The sequence below is a fragment of the Castor canadensis genome, chromosome 7 (genome assembly GCF_047511655.1).
Source record: "Castor canadensis chromosome 7, mCasCan1.hap1v2, whole genome shotgun sequence".
Taxonomy (NCBI): domain Eukaryota; kingdom Metazoa; phylum Chordata; class Mammalia; order Rodentia; family Castoridae; genus Castor; species Castor canadensis.
The window spans coordinates 114,240,014-114,254,618 of NC_133392.1; the positions used below are offsets into that span (position 1 = coordinate 114,240,014).

The 14,605-nt window shown below is 39.0% G+C and overlaps 1 pseudogene; it reads left to right on the top strand.

Annotated features, from left to right (window-relative positions):
• The window catches only part of LOC109676273 (cytochrome P450 2J2-like), a 35,062-nt pseudogene extending 24,329 nt beyond the window's left edge, over positions 1–10,733 (top strand).
• Positions 10,734–14,605: the final 3,872 nt, after the last annotated feature.

The window sequence follows — 14,605 nt, forward strand, 5'->3', positions numbered from 1 at the left end:
ATGGAAATCAATATGGAGGTTCCTCAAAAAATTAAAAATAGATCTCACATATGACAAGGGATACCACTTGTGGGTAGGCACAAAAATAATCAAGTTGGCTTACCTGTATACCCATGTTTATCATGGCAGTATTCACAATAGTCAAGTTATCACATCAGCCTGTGTGCCTATCAGTGGATGAATAGATAAGTAAAATGTACTATATGTCTACAATGGAGTTTTACTCAACCATTCAGAAGAATGAAATTATGTCATTTAATGAAAAATGGATGGGAAGGAAATCATCATGGTAAGGGAAATAAGTCAATACCAAAAAGATAAGTATTGCATATTTTGTCTCATTTGTGGAAGTTGGTGAGGGTTGGGAAAAACAAACCAAAAACATGGTCATAAAAATAAAGGGGGTACTACTAGGGAGGAGGAAGGAAAAAGGAAAAAAGATGGGGGAGGGGAATAAGAGGGAGTAATAGAGAGGTGAATATGATCAAAGTATATTGTATGCATGTATGGAAATGTTATAATGAATTATTTCACTGTATAAAATTAATATACACCAATAAAATGGTTACATTGTAAATTTTTTATTTAGGTGTATTTTATCCTAATTATTTTTATATGGATAATACAAAAGTGAAAGACATGTATTTGCCTCTCATGTGAAAATATCAAAGTTCAGCTCTTAAAGCCCTTAGGATTTCAAACTTCTTTAAATTTGTGGCTCTGTTGTGTCTAGAATGTTGTTCTTCTTGGCAATCTCTATCCCCTTTCCACCTGCAGGAAGAAAAAAAGGAGAAGGAAGCACAGACCCTTCTTTTAAGGCCCTCTTCCAGCGATTAAATGTCACTTTTACTTAAATTCTATTGACTAGTACTTAATTGCATGTTCCCAGATTAATGTGGGAAATGTAGTTTTTAGGAGACAACCAGGTATCCAGCTGAAATCTCTAATACTCTAGGAAAAGAGGAAAACATGTTGGAGGACAGCTAGCAGTTTCTATCATTCATTGTTTTCATTACATCTGTTTAGGAAACTCTCAATGTAAGGTGGATTTATTCTCATTAATCAGAAGAGGAAACTGACCTTAAAGGGTTTATGCAGCAATAGTGTAGAACACGAGTTTTCTGTCTACTTTCCATTTTTACATATCTCCTTGAGTAATTGGCATCAATAGACTTTCAGCTGCTGTCTGAATGTTTGTGGCTTTTCTGCCCAAATTCAAATGTTGAAATCTAACTATCCATGTGACATTAGAAGGTGGGGACTTTGGAGAGTGATAGTCCTCCTGAAGGGGGTCAATGTTCTTGTAAAACAGGTACCAGAGATCTGCCTTGCTCCTTGCAACATGTGAGGACACAGCAAGAAGGTACCATCTATGAACCAGAATGGGGGTTGTGACAAGGCACCACCATGTCTACTGGTGCATTGATTTTGGATTTCACTGGCTCCAGGACTATGAGAAACAAGTTTCTGGTATTTATAGCCCACCTAGTATAAAACATTTTGTTATAGCATCCTGAATAAGAGGAGAGCCTACTATGAGATCAGCCATTTTAATCCTGGTTATTGTATTCCTTTGACTAACCAGGCTCAAGTAAAAAGCCTGACAATTCTGTACATAAACCCATTAATGGATTATGGAGCATTTTATTTCTTTGCAGATTGGTCACTACTTGAAAGACAATTGGTGAGATCTTGAACACTCCTACATCTTTAGAAGAAAGGATTAAAGTTAGTTTTTAAAAGTAACAGAACCTCCTCTTCTCTTCCAGAAAAAGTACAGGCTGAGATTGACAGAGTGATTGGCCAGTTAAAGTTGCCAAACTTGACAGACTGATAGTCCCTGCCCTATACCAATGCTATCATTCATGAGGTGCAAAGAATGGGGAATATAATTCCCTTGAACATTCCCAGGCAAGCGACAGTGGATACCACCTTGGGTAGATACCACCTGCCAAAGGTGAGTTGGGACTGCCAGGCTCAGATCCGCAAGCCAGTGTGAGCTCACCAAATGAAACCTGAAATGGATGCGTGACATGTATTTGTGTTCCAAGGAATCACGTAAGTGGGGAAAGTGTTAGGTTATACATGATATTATTCCAGTTTTCACCAACTGGATATTAATACTGTAGGGAGCGGAAAAGTGAGATTTCTTGAGTCAAATATGCTGAGGCTGGATTTGTTTGTTTGTTTTGCTCCTGTGCATTGTGAATCTTTATGGTCACCCAGCAGGCAACAGTTCTCTGTTAGACTTTGCCATACAACTATTTTCTTTGCATAGTAGAGCATCTCTCATGACTAGAGAGATCTGTAAGTCTTAGTTTAGGAAGTAGTACTTCACAATATTGAGGGTATAGAGTCTTAAAAAGTGAAAGGACAGATGAGATCACCTGGGCTAATGTCAAATTTAGGCTGGTGTTTCTAATTAATGTCCCCACAGATTTTTTTTTCCAGATTTCAGTTGCAGTCCAATCATGGGGAACTTTCTTTTCACAAAGAAAGCCACTGAAAGCTGTGTAATACTAATTATTAGAAAGAGAGATGAACAGGCAAATACTTATTAAGTATTATTTTGTGTGATAGAGTGTTAACCTCTTTCAAAATGTCTTACTCACTTTTCAGAATGTTTTTTAATCCCCATCTTACATATAGGGAAGTTGCAGCTCAGGGGAAATTGGTGACAGAAGTTGGGAACAGACAGAACCAGACTTGTCTGTTCGCTCTACAGGACTTGCTTCACTTTGACTTTACAACAGAATCTCCCTTTATATTTTTCTGCATCGGTCCCTGTTAAATTCCCTATTTTCTTTTATTTCTTGTTTATTCTCCTTTCATCAGTAGGGTTAAATCCAAGCCTTGACCTACACTCCCAGCCTTAAATTCCCCACTCCACAGACAGAATTATGATCACAACCACCCAACACTCTTAAGATCTCTGAGATAGTGCCTCCGGTGTCCTCTTTCTACAGTGCACAATTGCAGTTTCTTCTTTGCCTTCTGGTCCCTTTAGTTGACTTCTGTGGATCTGCTTTGTCTAAGATTCTTCAAATGTGTTTGTTGGGACAATCTAAAACGGCAGGACCAGAAGAGCAAGCCACTGAACTATGCTTAGTGAATGTGCTGCAGAGCCAGAAATGCAGTGCTGTTTCCTTACTTATTAAGCATCCAATGGGTGGAGGTTGAGGTCTGAATTACCCAGCTGTTGTTTGCTTTTTTTTCTAACTATTAATTTAATTCCAGTGAACCTTCTTCCTCCACAAACTCTATCTTCAACAGATTTTTTTTTACACAACACTGATTACCATCCAGAGCACTGAGAAATCTGGCTTACTATATGCAACAGAGGCTGGGAGCAATAGTTTAACATCAAATAGTCATATGATAGCTCCAATGAAATAGTTCCAGTGATAGCTCTACTTGGTTCCAGTGTGACTCTGAGCATATTACTTGACATCTTGAAGCTTCATGTTCTTCATCTATAAAACAAAAAACATTTAAACCTATCTCATCAAATGCATGTGGAGGTGAAATGAGATTATACACACTGAGCATCATATTCATACTAGCTATTATCATACTTTATTAAGCCCTTCACAGTGGAAGCCTGGACAGTGGAATGAATGGCACTGTTAGTCAGATAGTGAAACTTTGCACTAACAGTGATGAGAAGCCATTGCAGAGAACCACATTTGAAGTGAGAGTAGGAAAGGAGTGTGACATAATTAAATAACATTCATAGTGCTCTGTCCTCATGGTGTGGAGCAGGGAATGAGGTCGTTACTGAAAGTTATTATAGATGCCTAGGAGAGCAAGGTGCCTGCACTAGGGTGCAATGGGAAATAGTAATCAAGGTGATATAATGAAGAAAGACATGAAGAAGAAAGACCAGCCTTGCTAATGGGTTGGATGAGGCAGTGCAATAGGATGGAATCCTCTGGAGATGAACCACTTCAGGTTATAATATACATACATACATATGTATGTATATTATACATATACATACATATATATATATATACATATACGTATACATGGAAATGTATATATGTATCCATGGAAATATGTATATATATATATACATATATATATGTATACATGGAATTGTCACAAGAAAACTCCCTGTATAGCTAACTTAAACAAACAAAAATGTTATCTTTTTCTTTTACAAAATCAGAGAACTGGTTCTGTCTGAAGGTTGGTACCAGTGGAAGGGGAGCATGTGGGGAAAGAGTATAGGTGAATGTGGTGCAAATACTATGCTCATATATATGTAAATGGAAAAATGAGACCTGTTTAAACTATTTCAGGAATATGGGGAAGGGAGACAAAGGAGAATAATGGAGGGGCGAATTCAAGTATGATATATTTGATATAAGAACTTTTATAAGTGCTATAATGTACCCCCAGCACAACAATTAAAAAAAAGGAATCCTCTGTAGCTTCCTTCTCCTGAATCTGCCTGAGCAGGGGTTACTTTCCTTGCATACTTTGTTCTATTACTAACCTTGCGGTAGTATCAAGGTGCATCAATCTTGACCAAGGAGGGAAGGAAATGGAGAAACAGAGGTGAAAGGCAAGTCCTTTGCCTTTAAACAGCTACCATAGTCTATACTTCATGAGCAGTGGCAGTGATTTGGGACAATGTGGATTCATCACTTCTCATATTCTTCATCCATGAGTGCTCATGTGTCCCCTACCTACCTATACTGAGCTATACCTGTAGATAATATCCATTCCACATTGAAGAATATTGTAACTTCCATGGTAAATTCCCAGTAGGCACTTCCAATCATCATCCTAAATCGTCCTTCACAAAGAAGAGTGCCAGGGAGGGGTATGGTGGGGAGGGGGAGTGGGCTCAGCATGGGAATTCAAGAACCACTGCCCCTCTGCATGGGTGAGTTCTGGGGTCAAGTTTTGACTCTTTTCTGTCTTCTCTAGGAGACCATGATCCTGCTAATCTGACTACACTACATAGGGACCCAAAAGAGTGGGCCACCCCAGGTACCTTCAACCCGGAGCATTTTCTGAGTTTAAGAAGAAAGACTGCTTTATACCTTTCCCAATGGTTGAGTTGTGCTTAGTAGGAGAGAGAGTAGAGTTCCTACGTCAGCCTCCCCTCTTTTCCCTGTAATCCTCTGCTTTAGTTGGGATGTCTCCAGATGACTCTTCCCAGTATGACTAGTCTTGCTCTTAGTCACAGTTTGCCACTCCCAAGTATTACTTCAGACCAGCCCTACCTTTCAAGCGCTCCCTTGCATATCCCTTTGTTCTGTTTTTCTGGATGCTTCCTTTGTTCTGTTTTTCTGGATAGAGACCCAAATCTTGTATCTTTCTCAGAAAAAAAGCTTAGAGTTTTTAATTTTTTCAATTTATTTATTTTGATGGCACTAGGGTTTGAACTCAGTTCAATTTATTTTTAAGAATTGCCCACTCACCCAGAATTAGACTTGATTTTTTATAGACCTGATTCTTAATAAGGAGATGAAGAGGCAGCAAAAAAAAAAAAAAAAGGGTGGGGCAATCTCTCTATTATTAGGGCATTAGACGGAGACAGTAAATTCTGCTAGCTTAACTCGATTAGGTTCTAGCCTATAAGCACTTTCTGTTGGGGTATTTGTGTCTTTCTTTTTTAATTAACTATTTAATGTCTATTAGTACATGCATATGATTTGCAGCTTTAAAGGTAGGAGAAAGAACATAGTGAAATCTCTCGTGTTTTTAAGCCAGCCAGTTATAAAAGGGTATTGTTAGCTATACCATTATAAAATAAATTACAAAATGTGTTTGTGTGTTCCTGGCACTGAAAGAGACATGTTGAACAGATTACCAAATTCCTTAACTCTATAAATATTTACTCAATAACTATTATGTGTTAAGAATTCACCCATGAGCCAGATGCCAGTGGTTCACATCTGTAATCCTAGCTACTTGGGAGGCTGAGATTTGTAGGATCATAGCTGAAGGCCTGCCAGGAAAATAGTTCACAAGACCCCATCTCCAAAATAACCAGAACAATATTGGACTGCAGATGTGGCTCAAGCAGTGAAGCTCCTGGTTTTCAAGTGCAAAACCCTGAGTTCAAACCCCAATCTCATTAAAAAAAAAAAAAAAGAATTCAGTCATGAGTAGAACAGTGAATGAAACAGAAAACAATGAAGCTGCCTGCTTGGAGCAGATTTCCATATGTAATCGTACAAGGTTCAATTTACTATCACCACTTTAGAGATTAGGAGACAGAACCCTAAGTGATTGTGTAAAGTAAAGTCATAAAACTCATGTAGCAGAGCCAGGAATCCACATCAAGTAGATTTATCAAAAACTGCAGCTTGTGTATTTCCTAGCACCATCCCACAAGGTGGGATGCAGGATAATTTGCTTATCCTTAACTTAAACTATGCCATAATTTTCTAAGACAGTATCATTGCTGATGACAAAACTAAGGCTTGGAAAGGAAGTGGAATTCGACCTCATGGGTGTGATGTTTTCCCACAGTGGTAAGCTCCTCTGGGTGTGTCTAGGCTGATAGGGTTCCATCTTCTTTGTCTTTCCTCCTATATTACTATGGTCACCTTTGTTTATATTGCATGAGTCATTCTAATCTGAAAGCTAATATGAGATGTAAGAACTCACTCCAGTCTTCCTGCTTACAATAGTTTCAAGTTTTATATTACAGAAAAATGTTTTAGCTGTATATTTAAATTACTATAGCAACTCTTGCTTCTTGCATCAAATCATGAAGTGCTGAAATGCTAGAAATATGTCCCTATATGATTTCCACAGAAATGTTTCACCTAATGTCTGCTGCATCTGTGATGGCAGGAGTCTTAATAGAAATCCATACCTAGAAAAGGAAGAGACATCCTCCAAGCCTAGTTATGCCTAGGTGGATACCTTTTCTTCATATTGAAAAACCTGTTAAAGTGACCTCAGATGCAACAATGGTATTCTTTTCCCATGTTCTCTCATCCTTCAGCAAGCTGAACTGGTTTGCTCACAAGGCGACAATAAGATCTTCCCCCTTTACTTCATTTACCCAAATGCCAATAATCTCTGAAACATTCTCATAGACAGACCTAGAATTGTGCTATGTGAATTTTCTAGATGTTTCTCAATCCAGTCAAGTTGATAATCAAAAGTAGCCATTATACAGGCCAATGTTTTGAAGTCACATACCCTTTGTTGCCCACCCATGACACACAGGTAAGAGAGAGATTATTTCACGTTTGACAAGTGAGAAAGGTTTCTCTGCATGAGAATGGATGGTATAGTCCTAGTCGCAGAGTGGTTGCTGATGGAACCATTTCTTTTTTTAATGTTTTTAAAGCATAGAATAGAGCATTTCATTTTGACAATTCTATAGATGTATATAGTACTATAGATGTATAGTACTTTCAGTAAGCTCACCACTCTATTATATTTTTTTAATGCCTCCCTGTATTCCCACCCTTTTTTAGACTATATATATATATATATATATATATATATTTATTTATTTATTTATTTATTTATTTTCAGACTATATATAGTATGAAATATATGTGCATATAGATGTATATTCACAGATATGTATGTGTGTGTAGCATGTACTTGGAGCCAGTTCCTCAACCCTGGTTCCTGATTTTGAGGGTCCAATTTTGTCATAATATTTCAATTTTTTGGGAGAATCTTGGAAACTTACAATTCAACTACCTTGGTAACACTTTTATAGTGAAGGTCATTATTGAAACAACTGCAAAAACCTAAATGGGATGTGAGGGTAAGTTGGTGCTAATGCATTCATGTCATTTTCCTGCCTTTGGTGGTGGCATTGGAGAAAATTCTTGTTTAGAAAACTTTTTCATGAGTAATATAGGTATTTACTTTCAAATAACTCCAGAAAAATTAACTCTTTGTATTATTTTTGCATGTTTTCTGTACATTTGAAATTATTTCTGAATGAAAGACAGATTATGGAAAGTGTCAGAATAAAGAATTGTAATATACAGACTGCTATTGGAGTAAATACACCACCAAAAAGTTTTATTTAAAGTGCACTTATAAATTCTTTTGTTTTTTAAAAATAAACTAGATCAAGTTAATATGAGCCAGAATATTTATTATGATGCAAGTGTAATGTTAAAAGACTTCAGTTTCTACATAAATTGTCAAATTATTTGGTTTATTTGGTTCAGTGTATATTCCAAACATTACATAAAATAGTTTGTATCATAAATATGGGAACATTTTCAATAATGCCAGGATAGGTTGCTTAACTTGCCCACCATGTGGCTTCTAAGTGGGAGGAGCTGAACAGAATCTCTGACTTCTCCCCCAGGTCTCCACACATAACAGAATGGGATATGGTGGGGGCAGTGGTCAGTGTGAGCTCTGGAGAAGAGGATCCAGCCTCAGGCCCACATTGGAAGCAAAGGTTCTAGTTGAGGAAGGACCAATGAAGGAGACAGGGAAGGCAGTTTTTATACAGAAACTGTCAGTAAAATCTCCCAAGGCAAATGAGGACAATGTATAACCAGAGTCCTACAACAGAGGCCTGAGTCTGGAGGAGTCCCAACAAATGAGGTTCAGCCAATTGTCACAAGAAATAGACAACAAATAAAATGATGAAAGGAAGAAAAGGAATCAGACATCTCAGTGAGTCTTCAGCCACACTGACATGAGCTCCAAGATATATAGGAGATGGAACAAGAAGTGTGTACGGTCACATGTATTGGTCAACTGTTATACCTTGGATCATTATCTCAGTTCTGGTCATACACAATCTTGTTGGTGTGAAGGAAATTCTCACTGCTTAGGGATGTGGACAATCTCCATTTGGTACTGAGGAAATTCACAGTACTCAAGGAGGCAGTAAAGGGCAATCACATTCACTGTGCAGCACATTTGTCCATCACACTTGTGGCCCTGAAATGGATCGGGTTTTTCCCATGAGATGATCATTCCTACCTAGGGGGTCATCTCATTATGGAGTAATCTGCCTGCAAGGCTCTGTGTTTCTGGAAGTTGTAGGGCAATGACTGAAGACTTCTAGGTGCCACTCCAGGGATTGGCAAGAGGATGTCATTAAAGCTGGCCACTGGAAATCTGTTGAAAATTCTTTAGTGACTCATACCTTGGCGTCTCAGCCTTGAGGGAGAGATTGCCAGCTGTACTTGTACATTTCTTAAATGATCAACATGCTCAAATGTAGAGTTGAGCAGGAATCTGACCCAAAGTTTTTAGGCAAAGGAGACAGATACAAAATAAAGACAGACCTGCCATACTTAACCCTGATTTTAGCTACCCATCAGGCATCTGCAGATCCAAGTAAAAATTCAGTGCTTTTAACCTAAACATCCTCCATCTCCTTGTTACAAATGAGCATAGGCAAAAGATGACTTTTCACAATGGTGCTTTGATACTCACTTGTTTATATTTCAGAGTTCCCTTTTAAGGATTGAGAAATATTAGCGTTCTTCTGCTGTTTGTTGTTGTTTGAGTTTGCTAAATGAGATTTGAAAGCCTTTAGGCTAGACACCCACCATCTCAATCAGTCCAGGCCTCCCACACCTAATGTCCTACATTCTGTACTTTCCCCCAGGATTGCCTCAACCCTGAGCAATAGACTATGCAAACTTGGACTTCAGCCTTCTGTGCTTTGTTGAACATATGCAATTTCAGAGTTACACAAAGGGCTGGTCATAATGTAAGGAATCTGCTTGGGTTTTGCAGAAGATAATCAAGGATACCAATTCCTGGAGGTACCAATGCCAGCTGTGAAGATAACAGATCATCTGTTTTTGTCTTCCAGGAAAGTGAGCTTGCCTTGGAGAACAATCAGCCCTCTCTGAGCTGTTTATTTTCGTCACTTCCCTTGTGCAATAATTCATCTTCAATCCCCCAAAGAATGAGAAGCTGAGCCCAATGTTTAGAACAGGCCTCACCCTTTCCCCAGTCAGCCACCACATCTGTGCTGTACCTAGGGCATGAGAATGTTGGTGAAGGAAATCAAAAGGGGAGCAGAAAGGCATTACAGGTGCTCTGAAGCCATGTGTACCTAATCAGATGTGAGGGGAGAGAACGAAGGTGACTCTGAGAAACAATGAGGATTGTCACTGCACAAATCATGTATGTGCTCAGTGATTTATATTTTCATTTGAGATGTGAAAAGAGAATAATGATTCCTTGCATAGAGAAAGCTCTTATGAGAATCAAGGAATATAATGGATTTAAAGTTATTTGTAAACCATAGGTACATCATACAAATTAAGTTACATTGTGCCTCCTTCCTGTCTCCTTTCTTTTTTCTAAATTTTTTATTAGGATGTATTTATTGTATGTGGGAGAGTCATTGTGACAATTCCAAATAGGCTTATATTGTACATTGGTTAAATGACCCCCACCATCTCTCCCTCTCACCCCTTCCAGCCCCACTTAAAGCAATTGCAAGATGTTTCATTGTTCTCTTTCATGTAAGTATATGAAGTCCATCAATCATATACCCTCACCTTAATCTCCTTTGCTCACTCTCCCACCAGTACCTCCCCCACACTGTACCTATTTCACAGTCTTGTCTCTTGTTATTAATTTCTTAATCAATGCTCAAAGGGGCTTCTCCATGTATCCCTGCTTAAGCATACTTTACTTTGGTCTATTCAGTCCTTTCCATTACTCTCCCTTACCATCCCTCACAGCCCCATTTTTCAACAACTTTCAATACAGATGTAAAGAAATTTGATATTGTTGATTCTGTCATTCTCTTTATTTTCCCTCCTTCCTCAAGTTCCATAGAGTAAGAACACTAATAGATTTAAAGCTGTTTATAAACCACAGGTGCATCATAAAATTTAAGTTACATTGTGCCTCCTTTCACAGACATGTACTTGCTCCTGGTCTCCTGAGAAGGCCAGGTCAAGGTGATACAAAACAGTCATGAGAAGTAACATTGTGACATTGGGGGAGTCCACAGAGTTTTGCCACAATACCTCTCCCATTTGCTAGCACTGTGTGCACTTTATCTTGTTTCTTCTTAGATGGTCCTCTGTGAAGTTAACAGGTCTGGGAAGATCCCTATTCACATGAATGTGGAAACAGTTTCTATGATTTACATGAGGGAGCACCACCTTGGCATTGGATCCAGAGTCACACATAGTGTGACCACAGTTAAGCAAACCTGGGGAGCAGGTTTGGGATGCAAATGGAAAGATTTTCTATCTTTAGATCATCTTCTGCCTTAAGTTCTCTATCAGAAACTTATTCCCACAACATTTCAGATTGGATACCAGGCATCAGAAATAACAGCATCCTGCTTACTGAGTGGAGATACTGGTTACAAAATGGAGACCATAGTAACATGAATTGTCTATGCAGTTGTGATCCCATCCAAATGCAAATGAACAAAACAAACTGTTAAGGGGAATAAGCTGCACTGAAATATTTTTTTTCCCTAAGTTGGCTTCGCTAAAGGAATTTAAATAGCACAGACCAAGATAGGCAAAGAGGCCATGGTGTTTTTATTTCTTCATACTTTGGATTCAGAGAAAAGCATAGAAAAGGAAATATTTGGCTAGAGTTAGCCTAACTTAGCTATGAGACTCAAAGACAAGTATCTGGAGGAAATGGTGGATTTTTTGTGGAGAGGGGCCTTTAGTCCCTCTGGTAAAGGAAGAAAGGAAGTGAGAGGCCAGATGTGCATACTTCCTTCATCTGGTGAGGGGGAGCCAAGCCCCTCTTCTACTTCATAAGAGATATGTGGGAAGACTCCAAGATGGCAGCTAGAGGGAGGAAGCAGAAAGCGTGCCTCCCATAGTGAAATCATGGAGAGATGCTGGAGACACACCTTGCAGGCAAAACCACCAAAAAGAGGCAAAACTTTGACCCCTCCACACCTCCAGCTGGTGCAGAGCATCTCCACTTCACGTTAAATGGAGAAATCAGGAGGGCCCCCAGGCCACCAGTCACCCGCACCCAGAAGGCTTGGGAAGACGCAGACAAGGTGAACTTTGCAGTACTGCAGTACTCCCACAGACAACCCTGGGCCAGAGCAGCATAGCCCCCTGGACAGACCGACCTCCACCTGGGAAAAAAAGAGAAACAGAGTAATAAACAATAAGAACAATAAAGACATGCGGGAAAGAGGGAGGGGCACACTGAGCGCCAAAGAGGGGGAAGGGAAATCCTTCCTGGGACTGTAAATAAACAAGCTGGGCAGGCCAGAGAGGCTCCGGTGGGAGCGAGGGCACGCATCCAGCAACCAGGAGCAGGAAAGCTTGTGAGAGTGGTGGAGGGAGGAAAACTCATAGGAGAGGAGGGAAGACCCACTTCCCACGTGAGCTGTAAACAAACATGGAGGCTGGCAGGAGCAGCAGCACTGCCCAGTAATCACGAGCAGGAAAGCTTGTAAAAGTGGCAGTGGGAGGAAAACTCCACAAGAGAGGGGGGGAAGACCCACTTCTCACATGAACTGTAAACAAACATGCAAGCCTGAGAAAGCAGATGCAGTGTCACCTCCCCCAGTGTGCTTGGAAAGGGGAAAGCTTGTAGCAGAGGCTCCTGCACAGGAGAACTCTGAGTAAACAAAGCCTGCAGGACCAGGTGAGTGCTAAGCTCACCCCTGAGATCTGCATAAATAATGCCTCCAGCAACAGCAGGCTGACAGCAGCGGGCAGGCAAGCCACAGCGGCAGATACCATTCACTGAACTGTCTCCAGATTCTTTTTTTTTTCTCTCTCCCTACCTTTGATGAGAAAACAACTGAACTACACCTGCATGCTGAAAAACTTACTGAAACTGTATTGCATTTGAACTTGGGACACTTTGTGGGTTCTTTTGTTTTTTGTTTTTTATTTTTATTATTTTTGTGCAGTTTTGTTCTACTTTATGCATCCCCTTTGATGAGACAACTACAGAACAACATCTGAGGCACCATCTCCAGGATTGGAGACTAAGATGGACACCAAAATTATTAAGACTGAAACTTCATTCCATTGGAACTTGGAAGGTTTTTTTGTTTTTGTTTTTTTTCTATTTTTCATTTTGTTTTATTTTATTTATATATATTACTTTCATTTACTTATATTTTATTTTTATTCTTATCTTCATTCTTTTTATTTTTACTTTCAATCCTCTCTCTGTCTCTCTAAGACCTGTTCAGCTTACTGTTGATAAGTACACTAACACTCCCTGTTTATACCTATGAAACTTTGTTTGATTCCTTCTTTTGTCTTTACCTACCTGTCTGTTTGTTTTTCCCTTTTCTTTAACTTCTTGCTTTCCATCTCCTCTCACCCTTCCATTCTAAATATTACCATTGTTATTATTACAAGCTAAAAATTACTTAATTGCACACAGTACAGGGAAAATAACAACACCAAGGACAATGATGGGAAGACAGAAAAAACAGGCAAACCAATTTCCCCACAGCAAAAAATTAGTACAGGAACCAGAGGGGAATGAAGAAAACAGATACTCAGATCCAGACTCCAACAAAATGAAGATAAACTATTCCAAAGAACCCAATGAAGCCCACAAGAATAATTTAAAAGAAGACATACTACAGGTACTCAGTGAGAATTTTATAGAGATGATACTGGATAGGGTCAACCAAAATGTACAGGAGACACTCAAGAAATTCCAACACAACAAAAACAGAGAATTTGAGAAAGCAAAAGAAGAAATAAAGGAAACCATAGAAGCACTGTATAAACACCAAAGTGAAAGACAACACACGATTAATAAACAGATAAATGAACTCAGGACAAAAATAGACAACATTAAAGAGGAAACCAGCCAGGATATAGAAAACCTCAGAAAAAAAAGAACAAAACAGAACTACAAAACAAAATGGAAGGCCAATCCAGAAGAATAGAACAAACAGAAGACAGAATATCAGAACTTGAAGATGAAATGGTAATTAAAGGAAAAAAACCAAAGAACTATTAATTAAACAACTCAAGACCTGTGAAAAGAAAATGCAAGAACTCACCGACTCCATCAAAAGACCAAACTGGAGAATTATGGGCATTGAAGAAGGAGAAGAGGTGCAAGTGAGGGGAATGTGTAATATATTCAACAAATTAATAATGGAAAATTTCCCAAATCTAGAGAAAGATATTCCCATACAGATGCAAGAGGCCTCCAGGACACCAAACAGACCAGATCAAAATAGAACTACCCCAGGAAATATCATCATTAAAACAACAAGTTCAGAAACTAGGGAAAGAATATTGAAGGCTGTAAGAGAGAAAGAACAAGTAACATACAAAGGTAAACCCATCAAAATCACAGCAGACTTCTCAACAGAAACATTAAAAGCAAGAAGAGTGTGGGGTGAAATCTTCTGGGCACTGAATGAAAATAACGTCAACCCCAGGATATTCTACCCAGCAAAACTATCATTCAAAATAGATGGAGCAATAAAAGTCTTCCATGATAAGCAGAAACTAAAACAATATGTGACCACAAAGCCACCACTACAAAAGATTCTTCAAGGGATTCTGCACACAGAAAGTGAAACCCAACTTAACCATGAAAAGACAGGCAGCACCAAACCACAGGAAAAGAAAAAGCAAGAAAGTAGAGAGTAACTTCAACTTAGGTACACACAATCAAAACTTCAAACAACTAAGAC